This window comes from Octodon degus, unplaced genomic scaffold, assembly GCF_000260255.1.
Source record: "Octodon degus isolate 3935 unplaced genomic scaffold, OctDeg1.0 scaffold00136, whole genome shotgun sequence".
Lineage (NCBI taxonomy): Eukaryota > Metazoa > Chordata > Mammalia > Rodentia > Octodontidae > Octodon > Octodon degus.
This window is the reverse complement of record NW_004524712.1, coordinates 251,363-269,870: the sequence shown is the minus strand read 5'-3', so window position 1 is coordinate 269,870 and position 18,508 is coordinate 251,363. Positions and strand designations below refer to the sequence as shown.

The 18,508-nt window shown below is 38.3% G+C and overlaps 1 pseudogene; it reads left to right on the top strand.

The window, feature by feature from the left end:
* The first annotated feature begins 6,569 nt into the window (after positions 1-6,569).
* Positions 6,570-14,623, top strand: LOC111812675 (annotated as a pseudogene).
* Positions 14,624-18,508: the final 3,885 nt, after the last annotated feature.

Genomic DNA, 18,508 nt, shown 5'->3' with positions numbered 1-18,508 from the left:
CATAAAATCACAAATATGTATTATATTTCATAAATTTATCAAATAATTCATTCATTTGACAAATATTCATTGAGTTTGAAGTGAGTTCAAGGTGTTGGGATAGAACAGTAAGAAAAACAACAAAACTACCTTTAACTAATATTCTAGTGACATATTATAGCAATACCTCAGTTGTCAATTCAATTTGTTCCTAAGTCATGATTTAAATATTTTTTTCTGTGAGAAATAATGAGAAACAAAATAACTGGTTTTGGGCCCCAAAAAGTACAGTGATGAATTTATTTTGCAGGACTTTAACAAATTTTTCAATGATTTCACTAAATCTGTTGTGGTTCTGCTTCCTGTTAGCTTTCCTGGTGGCATCACTAACTTTCTTGGAAGCCATGGTCACCATATTTTTCGCAAAGTAATTCTACCCAATGATGAACACAAGCACTACATTGTCTGAGCAAGACTGGGCTTATGCTGAAGGGTCACTGCTTTATGTCTGAGGTGGTGAGATAGGATGTGGGACTCACTCTTGCTCCTTAGGTATTTTTTTTTTAATTGGATTTTAAGTTTGAGTAATGAGCAAAGTTAGGACAACTAAGCAGATTTTTTTTTCTTTGAATTTTGCTGTTTGAGTAGTGGAAAGTCTGAGTTTGGAGCAGTTTGACAACTGAAGAATCACTGAACACTGGAGTTTTTGTTTATATTTGGCATATTAGTCATGATCATCATATCGCATCTTGGTTTTATAATACAATATAGACAATGCCTCAATTTTGAAAATTGAATATATTTAAATTTGTTTAGCCGAGCTGGCCCCACCCCCCAGGCGCGCTGAGACGGCAATTGAGACTTGGCATGATGGTGTGCGCCTGTAATCCCAGCTCTTGGGAGGCTGTAAACAGGCGGATCACTACGAGTCTGATCTAGTAGTGAGACCTTGAATACCCATTGGACTCTTCCCTAAAATAAAAAAAAGAATTAAAAAATTGTTTTAGTTTTGCTATAAAGCAAGCCTTTAAAAAGTTTCTGTTTTTTAATCAGCAGTTGAAATTTTATATAAGAAGCTATATAAAATCCTTGGTTAACATTTTAGGGGCTTAAAAAAACATTTTAGGGGCTTGAGAAAAAGCAAAATATGAGTTTCAAGCATCTTTCTCTGTCTCTGTCTCTCTGTCTCTGTCTCTCTGTCTCTGTCTCTCTGTCTGGTGCTCTCTCTGTTACTGAGTCATTAGCACAACCTGGTGGCTATTTAAGTGAACTGCTTTACTATAGCATTTCTTTTTTTTTATTTTTAATAATTTTATTGAGAAAGAAGTAGCAATGAGACAGTTTCAAAACAGGTTAGTAGGACAGTTACAATAATTAATACATTGCATATTGTTGTCTTGTAGCAGTTATTCATAGTACAAGATGCACACATGATATCTTGTCTAAACATTATTAGTTCAAAACTTCTCATTGAACACAGAGAAAGTAGCTGCATACCTATGCATATATATATATATATATATATATATATATATATATCACTACAAAAAGGTCCTTCATTTTTATCTCCTTTTTTGTTTACTTTTGTCAGAGATGTGTATTCCATTGTCAGTCATGTATTGTAGGTGCATGAATTCAGCCAAGTAATACAATATAGTCCAGTAGTCCATAATGGTAGTGAGTTATCAGCACAACTGGAAATTGTCAGAAGTTGTTGACTTGAGCCTTTTAGAGCTCAGCATATTAATATGGCTTTACTTTTTATACCTCATTTCTGTACTTTTCTGCTGGATGGTTAAGATCAACCTATAAAGCAAGATCTATATAACAAGAAATGTAACTTTTGTATCTGACAAAGTCAGTCAAATCCCCTCAGGACTTACCCTGAAACCCTGTACATCAATTTGCAGATCCTTTGTCAATGTCAGACATGTGGATGAGTTATGGCCATTGCTTGACCAATTTGCTCTTTGTGAAAGCTTGAGAGATTGTTTTCTCTCCAGGTGACTCTCCTTAGTCCCACTATACATCATCGATCACTTTCCTCTGTGGCTCCATAATCTCCTCGAACAGCAAATTTGGGACACCACTGAGTACAGGATCACTTTTCATATTGTCTTGTTGCTGAGACAAATACCTGACATCCAAAATGAAGGAAGGAAAGGTTTACTTAACTTGTAGTTACTGGAGGTTTCAGTCTATACTCAGCTGGCTCCAAGGCAGAGGGGCACATGGAAAGAGCAAAGCAGCGGTGGCAACAATGGCTCTGTTCAGGCTCTCAGCCCCAGGCTGGGTGTGGCACTCACACCCCTATCCCAGTGGATCATGAATTAATCACAAACTGTAGAAATCTGCCCCATGACTGCATGAGGATTTGGAGGGACAACTAGACACAAAACATAGCACATATAGATGCATATGTTTTATAATAAAAAATGATGTAACAAATTTTGTAAGCAAATTCAAGCATTTCCAAAATACTATATGCACTGGTGTTCTCACAACAGTGTGATTGGAAGATTTCTCTCCACAATGTGAATAATTTTTGAAAGCAAGAAGAGTAGCATACACTCTTGGAAGATAATCCTGGTTTTCCATGGGGAATTTAATAAATAATTGCAAATTAAAATTAACTAATACTATTTATTTACAACATTTTGATGGTCACGTGATTTTGCAGGTATTGACACTCATTTTATGGAGTCTGGGAAAATTACCTTCATTGGATGTGTGATGCTTATGATCTGAAGAGTCTGAGATTGCTCTTCCTTCCAAAGCCCATTACTAGCATCATTCAGACCAAAGCTGAATGGTCACCTTCCAGTTAGGTCTTTGAAATATTTCACCATGGACTGGGTGGTTGTACTATAAGACTAAAATTTCTAAGACTTAGATACCACAAATGATTCATTAAACTAATTTCTGTCTGGCTGTTTTCTCACTAGCTAATGCAGGAATTCAACACCTGTGATGCTCCCTGAAGAATTTCTGAGGGCCTTTGGAAGGATCTGGTTGTGCTCAGGCACCTGTCCTCTGGGCATCTGCTGGCCCTCTCCTGCTGCTTCCCCTCTCCCCTCAGCTCGAGGATGGTACTGCTTGGAGGGGAGAATGGTGGCTTTCGTACCTGCGTGTCTGTCAGTTGGCTTATTGGCCTCTGTCCAGCTGAGAAGAGAGTTTGAAGGAGCACAGACACACGTGCCAAGGCTCTGCAGCCAACTTCTGACAGAGGATTGCCAAGGGCCTCTATTTCTCACCTCCTCCATTTACTGACTGCTTTCTGGATGCTGGGCACCTTCATTTCATTTTACTTCCTTATTTTCTCTAAGATGAATTTAAAGAGGCATCACTAATGTACTGGGCAATGTATTTGGGGTTGTAGCACTGAATTCTGTAGGCAACTTCCTCTTTCATATGGCGCGTCCATCCTGACAAATAAAAGTGGGTGCAGAATAGATCACCGCACCATGAACTCATCAAGCCAACTATACTCACCTCATTAAGCATTATCAATCTCCGTTGGGCTTGTCTGAATGTCTATTCCCAAATGTTGGATTTTACTAGCTTTTGCAAATGGTATTATGGTTGGTTTGTTTTATGTTAGAATTGTAGACAGTGCAAACAACAATAACCATAACTGAAGTTCAAGTGATTCAAAAAGTGAAAACGTTCTTCATGCTATGTTAAAATATATACATATGTGTGATAACAATTAGGTTCATGTATTAGGAAATTTCTATTATAGAAAACATTTCTAAATCAAGACATAATTATATTTTTTTTTACTATAGTGTAAAGTTCTATGAATGTAGGAGACTCTGGTTTGTTTTGGTCCATCTCAAGGTTAGGGTTAGGATTAGGGTTAGAATTAGAGTTAGGGCTAGAGTTAAGGCTAGGGTTAAGTTGAATTAAACAGTGAGGATGACTCTGGTTTCCCTAGAAAAAACTTTTGTACAGGAAAGATCAGAATAGTGAGTTAATTTAATGTTCTGTAGCTAAATAACAGCAAGAAATTTTATGGAGAACACAAGAAGAAATTGTCAGGCTGGTTATCTTGGTGAGAAGAGTCTTTTTATCTTTCCCAGTAACACAGTTTCAAGTTCTAGGGGTTGTGTTCTGCTGGTTCATTCATATTCATTTCTGAACTGAAAATAACCAAGATGGTGTCAAAAGACAAAATTGTAGCAAATTTGAAGTTCTTACTTGGCTTATTTTCTATTCATGACTTTAGAATCAGGCAGCCCTCAAATCAGAATTGCTTCAAAAAACTCTGGGACTGCAAAGTGGCCAGACGACATTCATGGGTGGAAAATAGAAGCCAGGTACAGGGACAGCTTCCTGGATGCCGCTCACTGTCATGGCTGTGTGAGTCAGTGGCCCAGCTGGGCTTGCTTGAAGCCAGCTGCCGTGAGCAACTGAGACTTAGTGATTCCTTTTAAGTTAAGTTGCAGATCACTATTGAAGGCCTGCATTATAGAAGTATGCTCCTGCCTGCATTTAATTAAACAATGGTCAGTATGGATCCTATGCGTACTACATTTGCTTGCATTCCTAAACTCAGCATTAAATTGGTACAGGTAGATCTCTGGGAACTTGCCTTCTCGTTGGCCTGCTGCAGTTTCCCCCGCTTCTCTCTGTTGTGCCGTGGAGACCTGATTGTAATCCAGTTCCTACTGGGACCAGTTTAGATGATTAGATTCCCACCTTAAACACTGGCCTATCCTTGAGGCAACACACAGAATTAACTGATGTCAATATCTCACTATATTTTTTTTACCACTCTAATCTGCAATTATCACACGATGTTGCACGTGTAGTTATGCTTTCCTGGGGTGCATTATGTTCTGCTACTTTTGGTGCTTTCTCATGCTATTCCTTCTGGAAAACACCCTATCTTTGTCTACATTTCCCATCTGACAGCATGCACTGTCCCTTTGTCCATTTTATCTTCTTTCTGCTTCCATCATCTACTTAAGCCTTAGTTTTTTAAATTAGACTTCCAGTCCCTTAAATCCACCTTATGTTGCTTGGGTACCAAGGTGCTTATCATCTTCACCATGAATATAAAATCATTCTGTAGTTTGTATTAGACTTGAAGATCTTTCAGGACAAGGTTCACCTAAGTTGCTTGTCATTTTATCAAGATATTGGAGATGTTACTGATGTGTAGGTAGGAGGTTTCTAACCCTGAAAATACACAGGAGAGCGGAGTGTTGAGCAAAGAGACAGTGAACATTGCATGACACATGCTTCTATCTTATTAATTCTCTTCTACCAAACTTTTACCCTAATCAAATATAGAACCCAGAGCCCAAAGTGAGTAAAATTAATACTATACTGAATTTAGCTGGGCACCAAAGTGACATCCATGTTCTTGTTACCAAAATTCATTCTGAGCATTTGGTTCAACTATGGCTTATATTAGACAATACAAGTAAATTAGGCCCCTTTGGCTTTGTATTTCTTATAATTCTAACTAGATACAAACTTTGCATTTAATTTACTTGTCATAATTTTTATTGAAAAAGCCTCATAATTGTAGCAGATGAGGTTAATATTCCATGAAAGAAAATTTATTATTAGGAATGTTAACAATGACATTGATTGTCACAGTGGGAAGCTGGAGTTTTCTTTTTGAAAAATAAGATACAGTGCAAGTTTAAAAAACCCATTATTTTCAGTTATTAATTGACAAAGCAATTTTCATTTTTCAACCATTATCCATGTTTCTAACATAGATGTCAACATTTTTTGTAGATATATATCTTCCAGTTAATCCATTATTTAGTTTATTATAGATGGAAAATACTGTGTCAAGGTTGACAAGTAACAGAAACAACTCTAGAAAGGGATAGACCGAATATTACGCATATAGAAATGTAATGTGAAGTTTCAAAGTGATACTTGGAGAATTAAAATATGAAGGGAATATTGGAGGCCAAGGGCAGGACATAATCCAGCCACAGTGTCACACCCTTGCTCCATACCACTGGCACCAACCCTAGAGCCTGGTCCTCAAATGGCCCATGTTTACATTAATAACAATAACATTTACAGGTGGGAGCATGCAATTGAGTTTCAGTTAATGTCCCCATGCTACATTTGGATTTCTTCTGAATGTGACACCCCTAAAGTCTATGGGCTGCAAGTTTGGTCTCCCATGTGGGATTGCTGAGAGGCAGCAGAACATTTAAGGTGTGGAAATTAGAAAAAGGGAAGCAGCTCGTATAAACCCCACTCCTGGTGGGGAAGGTGCAATTCATTGCAGCCAGTTAGTTCTTATAAGACAAGGCGGTTATGAAGCAAGGTACACTCCACACAAGTGTCCTTTCTTCATGCAACTGTTTCCCATTCAGCTTCTCCATCCTGTGGCAAGACAGTCTGGTGGGCCTTCATTGGGCACTGACATATGGGGCTTTGCAGTCTTTGTCTCTCAGCCACCCAGACTGAAATACAGCTTTTTTTTTTTCCTTTAATACCTAGGTATAGCCATCCCTTCCCTACCATTGGTGCAAAATATCTGACACCTGCAGCTCAAAAAAGGCCTTTATTTGGCTCCCAGTTTCCAGTGAGTTCAGTCCAAAGTTTGACGGATGCAAGGCATGGTGGAGGATGGCGGCTCATCCCAAGGTCACCAGGAAGCAGAGCGAAGAAGCATCTGCAACAGGACTGAGGCGTCCCTCTGCTCACACCCTGGGCAAAGAGCCTCCCACGAGGCGCCCCTTGCAATAGCACCTGTAGGTACTGGACTCATCAGCAGGTGAATGCACTGGCAGGAGCCAATCAGTTTTCTAGAAACACATGAGACTTTCTGGGGTTATTTTAGATGCAAATCAGGATAAACGAGCCTTGGTTATTTCACGTGGAAACACAAAGAGGATCAAGCCAGTCTGTTCTCTGGCTGCTTGCTGAAATGGTGAGGGGTCTCTTCTTCCTTGCGGTTTCTGTGCTGAGAAATTGAGTGCAGAGACTTTCGGGTGTTACAGTGAAAGGAGAAGCAGCCCCGAGAGACACACGCCAGGGCCATTGTTCTTCTACATGTATGGAAAGAAAGGGCATACATTTTCAGCACTAGTTAGTGGCTTTTTTACATAATAGCAAGCGGAACATTTGGGAGAAGTATGCAGGCTGTTTTACATTGCATGCAATTAAACTGGTGTCAAGAATGCAGATCATTTTCATTTAACTTCAGTTTGTTTTCTCACATTTTTAGATGCGTTTAAAAAAATTCTGGCCCAAGCACTGCATATTGATGAGATCAAATACTAAACTGGCTGGCATGTAAAAATGTAATTTCCGAAGCTTCAGCATAATGAAGAAAAATATAGAATCGTTTTGACCAAGAGTCAACTTAAATTCGTGTGAGAAAGAATCAGTTCCTGATAGAGCACTAAATACAGTGAAAAAAATCTCGCTTCTTTTTGTTTTCTTTTATGTTATCTTTTAAAAGCAATACCATTAAGTGTTTTTAAAGTTTTCCTATTTCTATCGAAGCATGTCATTTTCTCTCAGTTTTGAGTTACCTTTTAATTTTTTTCTGTGGGATACTTGGATAGACTGCAGGTTTATTTATAGTAGGTTAACATTTTTCTAATTATACAGCTTTGAGCGATTTATCTAGGTGTTAAATGATCTTTGTGAAACAGAATTCTACAACTTTATATGAAGTTAGAAACTTGCCTTCTCTTCTGTCCCTTCACTCTATCTTGTTTATAGCTGTCTAAATGTTTTACATATATTTAAAAACATAACTAAAATGATTACATTTGTAGCTCCGACTATAAAACATAATTTAGAAAATTCAGGAGAATGAAAGTCGAGCTTATGGCTACTATTTCCTTTTCCCCTGTGATATTCAGATTTTTATCATTCACTTTATTTATTTATTTATTTATTTACTTATTTATTTATTATGTACTTGGTACAGGGTCTCACTACGCAGCTTGGACTCCTAGTGATCTTTCTGTTTTCTGCCTCCCTGGCGCTGGGAGTATAGGTGTGCACTACCATGTCAGGTCTTGGTGGCCAGCTCAGCGTGCCCACTTGGGGGCGTGGCTGGGGAGCATGTGGTGCTGGGGAATCCAACCCCAATCCCTGCACTTGCCTAAGCAGGTGCTTAGTCCTCTGAGCTATCTTGCTGGCTCTATCATTCGCTTTATGTTTAAGAGTTATCTTTAGCCATTCTCTTAAGCCCTGAGTGTTGGTCATAATTTTTTTGTTTTCCTTTATATAATAATGCTGTGATTTTCTCTTGTTTTCTGAAAGACATTTCACTTAATGTAGAATTCAGGATTGACAGTGTTTTCTTTTAGCACTTGAGGAATGTATTTTTCAGCATTTCTGTGTTTACTCTTTGTAGCACCTTAACGATATGAATATTGGATATGTTGTTGCTACACCACAGGGACTTGATATTTTGTTTTCACTCAGTTTTTCCCCTGTGGTTCTCAGAATGAATGATCATCTCTACTGTTCTGTCTTCTACTTCACTGATTCTCACTGGTGTGGCCACCACTTTGCTGTTGATCCAATCCACTGTGTATTTAGACTTTAGCTCATGCACTAATAAAAAAATGAAATGCAATAAAATAAAAATAAACAAAATTTGGGGTTTTTTCCTGTGTATGTTCTATGTATCAAAACAGAGATTTTTCTCTTAACTAGTTTTGACTTTTAATTATTTTTAAGTTGATTCCAAGATGCCATCACTGTTTGTTGAGGCTTTTTATTCTGGCTGCTTTAAAATCCTCGGCATCTATCGTCCCTGATATCATGGTGCTCGCATCTGTTGTTTGTTTCAAGTGAAATCTTGGTGCTTCTTGGTATGCAGAGTGATTTTTGATTAAAATTTGGATGTTTTCATATCATATTATGAAAATTTTTTTTGAGACAAGTTCTCTCTATGCAGTTCAGGATGACTTTGAGACCACTTTGTGGCCCAGGCTGGTCTTGAACTCACAACACTCTTCCCATGTGCCTGGATTACAGGCGTGCACCACCATGCCTGATTTATTATGAGATTCTTATTCTTACTAAATCTTTCACTTAGCTGTCTTTTGTGTCGTGACCCTGGACAGAAAGGGAGTGCGTACCATGTCATTACTATAAGTAGTGGCAAAAGCTTGGGTTCTCCTCTCTGCATTGCTGATACCCAAGGGAGAAATGGCTCAGTTCTGCTGGCAAGCAATGGGGACTTTGTCTCCCTACAAGTTTTCTACTTATCTTAGTGGTGATCAATTACTGATGAGTGACTGCAATTCCTGATTCTCAAATAGATCTCCTGTATCATTCCTGCACCTGCGTGTGCATGTGGGGAATGTGCTCTGAGATGACTTGTTACAGCTTCACACTAGTGGAGCTGTGACTTCCTACTCAGCCTTTGCTGTTGTGGTTTTTGGTGGGACTGCTCTTACTGTGGTGTTTGGCTAGAGTAGAAAGCTTATTATCTGTACATTTCCATCTAGCTCCAACTATCAAACATAATTTAGACAATTCAGGAGAATACTGCTGCTACTTTTATTGTTCCTTGGTTTACAAAAAGGCATATGTTTTCTTGGACTTTTAAAACAGATTGTGTATGCCTTTTTGTGTTCTTAGCCTCTTCATGTCCAGCTTTGGGGTATATGAGCCCAAAAGGCAAGTCAGGAAAGTCCCCATTTTCTGTGGGTTGGGGTTCACTCATCAGTTGGTCTCTCCTTTCTCTTTCAGAGCTTTCTTATATGTGTTTTATTATGACTTTAGGTTTGTTTTGGCTGGCAGCAGAATCAGAGATAAGTGAAAGTATGGATTTTGACTCTTTCTAGTAGCAAAAGTCTTCTTCCGAAAGTATATCAAGTTCATAGTGAGTTTTTTTTTTTTTTAAAAAAAAACGTGTCTCATTTTCAAGAGTAATTGGTTGCTGGAGCATTTGTGATTACTACTTAACAATATTTAGATAATTTTAATTTTTGACTTATCTCAGGGTAGCATCTATGGTTTATTATTTTTTCAAGTTATAGTCAATATGTTTCTGGAAGCATGAATAATTGGCGATAAAATCCTTTGCATGTGTTTATTAGTGAGCCTATACTCTCATTTGATTTTTCTTTTTCATGAGCAGTCAGCCTGTTGAGCATACTGTGTAAATCTAATTGGGTGCACATGTTTAGATTTCTGCTGACCCCTGGCCATTACATCCCTAATTTCGGAGTTCTGACTCATATCACCCAACTTCTAATGCATAGAAGTCCAACTCTCACCTCAGCCCTGCCAGTGTTTCCTAAGCAATGGTGGAAAACTGTCAGAACATAATTGCCTCAGGTGGAAGTAGGAGTTACCTTCTTTGTTGACCTTGTAATGTGGCATGGAGAAGAGTCTGTTAAACCTCTCAGTGCTTTGTTCCACTAAAGTGCTGTTGGATGAAATGGAACTCAGCTCCCCACTTGGCTTCACTGGTACCACACTTGCCGGCAAGTGAAGTTCTGCCTGTCATCACCTTGTTTGGTTGGTTACTTCTGCATGGGGAGGAAGTTTGCATATTTACTTGGCTACGGTCATGGCATCAGATTTACACCTTATCCCACCAAACATAAGCAGAAGTTCATCTTCCATCTGACCCCTGAGATCACTCATGTCAGAGTCAAAGACTTACTGTTATTACAAACAGGAGGTACAAGTTAAACTCTCTATTGCACTCCTAATGGCATGGTCAAAAGCCAACTTTTCTTAGACATTTCCTATTCTGCAAGTTGCCTATAGTTAACTATTCCTATGGTTGGGTGACTGTTATTCTTTGCTTTTTGGTTCACTTTGCAAGCATCCTATGAAAACCATCAAAGCTCCTCACAAATATATTGTTCTCAAGTCCCAATATTCCTAGCTAGTCTATGTTACATATGACTTTCATTATCTGCCAATTTATTCATTATCTCATTTCAGAAGTTTTTAGTTTTCAGAGATCATATGAAAGAGGAATGGAGCAGTCAGTCTGATTTGTTCCAGACTGCATTCCTGTTTTGAGTCTTAAAAATTCTTTTCCTCTTCTTATGCTTGACATTTGAGGGACTGCTCCTACCCTGTGTCTCCAGTGGGCAGCCACTGATGCACAGAAGTTGAATTCTAACTTCTCAAGTCAGTAAGCCTTCTGACTACTGCTGAAGCATGTGTAGTATGTAAGAGAGTGTGTTCAAAGCTCGGATCACATTGAAATATGTCATAATTCTTAATTTACCTCATTTAAAAAATCCTCTATGTACATATAGCCTCCTTTTTTATCAGGAATGTGTAGGTAATCTGGAATATTTTCAATATCAGTTTTTTATTCCCATAAACTCAATCATGAATTTGGATGCTTTATGTATAACCTTAATCACAGTCTAGTGGAGTCACTGACCCTTTTGGATTGCCTGTTACTGTGAGTGACACACTGTCCTACATGATGTGGGTATAAAATATACGTAGTTCAATACTGATTATATAAAAGGTCTCCAAATATTAAAAATAAACATAATAGATATACATTACTAGATCATGCATATATTTGTACCAAAACTATTTTATGTTCTATAACAGTGATTTGTTAAAATTTAAATCACACTAATTGCACATGTAAGTGTATAAATGATAGCAGAGCCTATCTATGCCTGGTGACTGTATAATCTTTGGAGAGAATATCACATCTTTTATTATGAATTAAGATATGAACACAGATACCATTATGTTTTTCCCTTCCTTCTTTATAACCATGGAAAAGGTCCCAGGGCATCCCTACTCCTGGATTCTAATTGGGTCCAGATGATGATAAGCCTTAAGTAAATGCCCTGGGCCCTTTGACATAGTGGCTCCAGTGTCAAATCTGTGGCTCTCCTTCATACTTCCTTGACAAATATTTAGCTAGAAGTTTAAACCTCAAAAAGACTCCAGGAACATTCAGATTGTAAGATCTGTGCAGTCAGGTTTTGGCCAGCAAGGGAGGTGATGCTGTGATTGCAGCTGGTCAGCCCTGATTCCTCAGAAGCCAACTCCTCCTCAGGACCCTGGTGGTGAGACCCACATTGCAGACAGCTCTAAGCTGTGTGAGTGGAAGGAAGGTGAATGAGTTCACTCTCTGTCTGTCTCTCTCACTTTCAATGTGGACAAAAAATGAGAGCCATCCTTCGTAAAAAGGAAACTGAGCACTCCAGAACTCTGATCTTACTGCCTGGATTTGCCTCATTTAATTAGCATTTTCCTCAGGCTGATAGCAAGGCAGCCCTGCAGCTCTAGGAGACTGCGTACGAAGCACAGAAGCTTGAGGAGAGAGCCTATTTCTTTGTTAACAAACATATTAATGTTTGCTATACATATAGAAGAATTGTACATGGTTAGATACAGTTTTCCCTGAACTTTACCACTAACATAACCAGAGAGAATGATACTTTTCTTTCATGCCTTCATATGAAAACCATTAGAAATGCATTCACCATTCTTTGTTCATCCTTTGTCCAGTTGAGGTGAGAGGAGAGACTGTGTAGAGACATTGGGATGGACAGCTAATGATAAATCTTTAATGCCAAGCTCTTTCATACCTTTATCATGGTTGACTTTATTGGGATTTTTTTTTCCATAAGCATTGTAGACTCTGAAAGACTTTCTCCTTAGAAGCACAATATTGGTCTGGTCTTTTACCTAAAGAAATTCTCTTTTTCTCATTGATACAACACCGGAACTGGGTATTTAGTGGGATAACAGACATATGAGTAGACTCTAGGAAGGAATAGGTTAGATGAACCAGAGGGAAATTTGACAGCTACAAATCCACTGCTGGAGCTGTTCTGCAGGTTATATCCCAGGTATTCTACCTTTTTGTTTTCTGTCAGGAGAGCAGCATCTTTTTTTGTTTGCATGGACAAAAAAAGAATGATGGCAATATTGGGAGGGAGGGTGTGTATCTTAGTTACTCTTCTCTCATTGTTGGGACAAATACCCAACACTCAAAATGAAGAAAGGGAAGGTTTATTTAGCTCACAGTCACTGGAGGTTTCAGTCCATATTCAGCTGGCTCCAAGGAAGCTTGGCACAAAGCAGAAAGCAACTTCTCATGGTGATGGCAAAGAGCAAGAGCACAAAACGAGGAGTGGCCAGCAGCTAACTTCTCTTCTTTCCTCACATTGAAATGCAAATTACCTGCCCCAGGGCAGGTGCAGCATCCACACCCACAATAATCAATCACATGCTCCAGAAGCCCCCTCGAGACTGCATGAGGCTTGGAGGGAGAGGGGTGACAACTACACACAAACCATAACAGTGTAGCACTATATTTAATTTCTATGAAAAAAGGAAACCTACAAAAACTCTTGTGATTTCTTCACTAAGAATGAAAGTTTGAATACAAAGCTGAATAGTTTATCAATGAAATTTTCTTCTCTTAGATTTTCAACAATGATGATGCTAGCTGGAAATGACTCCCTGGTGAGTGATTTTCTTCTGGACTAACAGATCACCCAGAGTTCTTGCTATACTCTTTTTTAAAACCTGTTTTGAAGATCCCTATGTTACCACAGGGGACAATTCTTTCTTGATCACTGTTCTCAGTTCTCACAACTACGCCTCCATGTACTATTTCCGCTTCAACCTCTCCTACGTTGATCTTTGTTACTTTTCTGTTTTCATTCCAAAAATGCTGATGACCCTCTCTTCAAAGAAGAATGGAATCTCCTATGCAGGATGCATGATTCGGCTGTGTTTCTTTCTCTTTTGTGTCATCTCTGAGTGCTATATGTTGACCGCAATGGCCTTCAACTCTCTTGCACCAGCACCTATGTCAATGAGGTAGTAGTGCTCATTGTGGTGGGTGTTAATATCACAGTCACCAGTGTCACCATCCTAATATCTTATATTTTTATCAGCACAAACATTCTGGTTGTTTTTATTTTTTTCTTTTGTATTTTAGGGAAGAGTCTGCAGGGTGTTCAGGGTCTCACTACTAGATCAGACTCACAGTGATCCACCTGTTTACAGCCTCACAAGAGCTGGGATTATAGACTTATGCCACCACGTCGAGTTTCAATTGCCATCTCAGTGTACCCAGGTGTGGGGCCAGCACTGCAGGCCCAGGGATCTAACCCCTGGCCCCTGCGCCTGCTTGCAGATGCTTTAATCTGCTGAGCTATTTGGCTGCCCAAGCATTCTGCAGATCAAGACTCCACAAGGGGGTTGGGAAAATCGCTCAGTGATCTAAGTGCCTGCTTGGCAAGTGCAAGGTCCCGAATTCAATCCCTGGTATCACTTGCTGTGCAGACTCTGAAACTGGGCATGGTGGTGCATGCCTCTAATCCCAGTGTTGTGGAGCCTGTGACAAGAGGAGCACTATGAGTCTGAACTGCATAGTGAAATCCTGTATCAAAAATAACAACACATGGAAGATCCAAAAAGGCTGCACATGAAAGATCCAAAACATTCAGTACTTGTGGCTTTCACATCATCAACATTTCTCTCTTTTGAGTCAGTAGCATTATTGCATTTTAAATACTTTTCTCCTGAGTTTGTGAACCAGGGAAAAATTGCTTCTATGTTCTGTACAAATGTGGGGCCCATGTGCAATCCTCTGACCTGTAGTTTGAGGAATAAGAACATTGAAATTGTCCTGAGGAAAGCTGTGATTAAAATTCAAGGGGATGGTATATGGTAACTGGAAATGGTAACAACATGAAGAGATTAAGGACATTAAATTGTTATAGGAAGCTTTCATGAGGAGATTTTGTTCATATGTATATGTCTTCTACAAATACTGTTATATGTGGCTTAATAGTCTTGTTTTACCATTTCTCTTAGAGCTTATCTTGTCTGGCTCTTGTTTCTGTATCTTTGACACTTATCACAGTTTTTTCTAAACAACTAATGTCTTGCTGGTGAAGCAACAGATGCACCAGCGTTTTCTGTTATGATTTCTTACATAGTCTGTCTCCTGTGGCACTCCTAGTTTGGAAAAATATGCTGAGTATCGCAATTTACAAAAAATGTTAAAATTTAAATTTCTCACATAAACACAGAGGAGCCAGATATGACAGAAAGACCTCAGGATTTGATGCAATGTTTTCTTTTTAAAATTAATGCATTTTGACTGATACATGAAAATGCACTTATTGAGTTAAGATCAAATGTCTTCAATTCAAAGAGTGTGAATCTTAAAGCATGATCAAATACATGCAATCTGGTCCTTTTATATTTCTTTCTCACTACTGTTCCTTTTCTTATTCTGTATTCTTGAGTAGTTTGAGGTTTGAAAAACTCTACCTCATGGTATCCACATCTGAGAGTCTGTATCAAACTGCTTATCATTAAACAGAATGGATATAATTCCATCTTTCGTTGCCAGTGACAGCACCAGCAGAGAATAATGAGAGAGATGGCATATGTGTACTCTGGGATTCCAATAGGCCCAATTGTTATTTACAATATTTGCATTTATTACTCTGTAAAATGGCATCAAACATTTGGAAATAAAGAAATAGTTGGAGAAACCACTACACATTAAATTAGTAGAAATAGGGGCTGGGGAGATAGCTCAGCAGTCTAAGCACCTGCCTGGTCAGTGAAAGAATCTGGTTTTGATCCCTGGTACCATATGCCATGCTGGCTCTGGATGCCCAGCAGGCCACTGAAACTGGACCTGATGGTGCATGCCTGTAATCCCAGCACTGGGGTGGCTGCAAACAGGAAGATTACTATGAGTCTGAGCTGTATAGTGAGACCCTGCACTAAATAAATAAATAAATAAATAAATAAATAAATAAATATCTCAGTTACTCTTCTCTTGTTGCTGGGACAAATACCTGACATAACGAAGGAAGGAAAGGTTTATTTAGCTTACAGTTACTGGAGGTTTCAGTCCATACTCAGTTGGCACCAAAGCAGACAGACACATGGCAGAGGGCAGCAGTTCATGGTATCAGAAGCCAGCAAAACAGCAAGAGCGAAAGGGAGGAGTAGCAGCAGCAATGGCTCTAGAGAGCAACTCTGTCTCCCTTAAATTGCATTCAGGCTATCTGCCCCAGGCTGGGTGTAGTACTCACACCCATAATCCCAGCAGCACTCACACCCATAATCCCAGTGGATCATAATATATCACAAACTCTAGAAGTCGGCCTCATGGCAGCATGAGGCTTTGGGGGGACAAACCATAACAATAGATAATGAAATAAATAAATACATTAGAAATATTTTACCTGATGTTTTATTTATTTAAGGTTTATCATGGAAAATAAACATATATCAATAAAATAACTATTATAAACATTCTGTGAATTTACTAAAATGTTTTATTATGAATAAAACACAAAATACATTTAACAAGATAGTATTTAGTATGATTTCTCTGTTGCATCAACACGTTTGCCATTGGAATGTATTTAAAATTTTGTATTATATGAGTTAAGACACATCTGTTAATTTGGAGTATTCTTCTTGAAAACACAATAATAAATTTGCTATAATAAATAATTAATAAACATTATTAATAATGTAAACAATAATAAATTGTACCATGGATGTATACAAATGAACTAAAATAATAATAATGAGTATCTTTTAAATAAAGTCAATAATAATAGAGTTACAGTATAAGGTTGGTTTTTTTTAACTGTTAGTGATAATTTAACAGACCAGCAAGAAGATTACTATAATTTATATGGTAATCTATTTTGTATTTTGGTGATTTTTTAGATGTATTTAGTACAGGGGCTACAGGGTCTCATAACATAGAAGGGACTCATATTGATCCTCCTGATTTCAACTTTCTAACCCTAGAATTAGAGGTGTACACCACCATGCCCAATCTCAATCCCTTCTCAGCGCGCCAAGGGGTTCGGCCAGAATAGCACTCCAGGGATCAAACCCCAGTCCCTGCATCTGCCTAAATAGGCACTTTAGTCCACTGAGCTCTCTGGCCAGCCTTATGGTAACCTATTTTTTTAAATTTCATTAATTTTATTGAGAAAGAAATAGCAATGAGACAGTTTCAAAACTGATTAGTAGGCTGGTTTCAATAATTAGTACATTGCATATTGTTGTCTTCGTAGTGGTTATTCATAGTACAAGATGCAGACATGATATCCTGTCTGAACACTATTAGTACAAATCTTTCTTCTCATTGAATTAAGAGAAAGTAGCTGTATATCTATCCTATTTTGTATATACAAATACAAAATGGTCATTCATTTGTATCCCCTTCGTTTGTTTAGTTTTGTCAGAGATGGATAATCCATTGCCATTTAAATATTGTAGGTTTGTGAAATCAGCAAAATAATCCAGTATAGTCCAGTAGTCCATAATAGTAGGGGATTATCCATAGGACTGGCAATGTCCTAAATTGCTGACTTGAGCCTTTTACAGCTCAGCGTATTAATATGGCTTTACTTTCTACACCTCATTTTTATTCTTTTCTGCTGGATGGTAAAGACCAAGATAAAGCAAGACCTATATAACAAGAAATGTAACTTTTTAGCTGATGAGGTCAGTCAAATCCCCTCAGGATTTACCCCAAAACTTTGTACTGAAGTTTGTAGATCTTTTGTCAGTGTCAGCCATGTGGATGAGTCACGGCCATTGCTTGACCAATTTGTTCTCTGTGAAAGCTTGAGAGAATGTTTTCTCTCTATGTGACTTTCCTGATCTAAGAGGTTCTGAAAAACACAACTTCTGTATTTTTTAAAATAAAGTTAATTAAAGTCTAAAATGAAAATGTACACTCAAAACAACAACAAAAACACAACCTCAGTTTTTTACAGCACTTATCCAGAGCCATGGTAGTTTCTGCCTCTTAGGACAGGAAAAAGGCTCAGGAGCAACAGCTGAAGCAGAGGTCAAGAGAAAAGGATAGCATTTACTTAGAAACCTGAAAACCACATGGAATGTTGTCAAATCCCTTTCTCGAGCACCACCAGCTGTCATTCTGAGTCAAAATTTACCTTCACATGGTACTGTGAAAGTTAAAATCACTTGGTAGTTTGCTACTACCATGATAAATGAGAAGTCTTCCTAACAATATTTAATCTTTCCTATTGGCATCCACTTAAATATAAAGGCTTCGAGTTTATCATTCTTTATAGCTGAGTAATACTCCATTGTATAAAAATATCACATCTTTTTCATCCATTTCTCAGGTGATGGGCATTTTGGTTGCTTCCAAGATTTCGCTATCACAAATTGTGCTGTTATAAACATGGGTACACATATATCACTATGATATGATGTTTTCAGTTCTTCTGGGAAAATTCACAGTAGGGGCATAGTTGGTTTGAATGGGATTTCCAGTCCTAGTTTTTTAAGGAGTCTCCACACTGATTTCCATAATGGTTGCACCAGTCTACATTCCCACCAGCAGCGGAGAAGGGTTCCTTTTCCCCCACAGCCTCTCCAACATTTGTTGTTGGGTGATGTGTTTATGATAGTCATTCTTTCTGGGGTGTGATGGTGTCTCAGTGTTGTTTTTATTTTCATTTCACAGATGGCTAGTGATGTGGAGCATTTTTTCATATATTTATTAGTTTCTAGAATTTCTTTCTCTGAGAAGTGT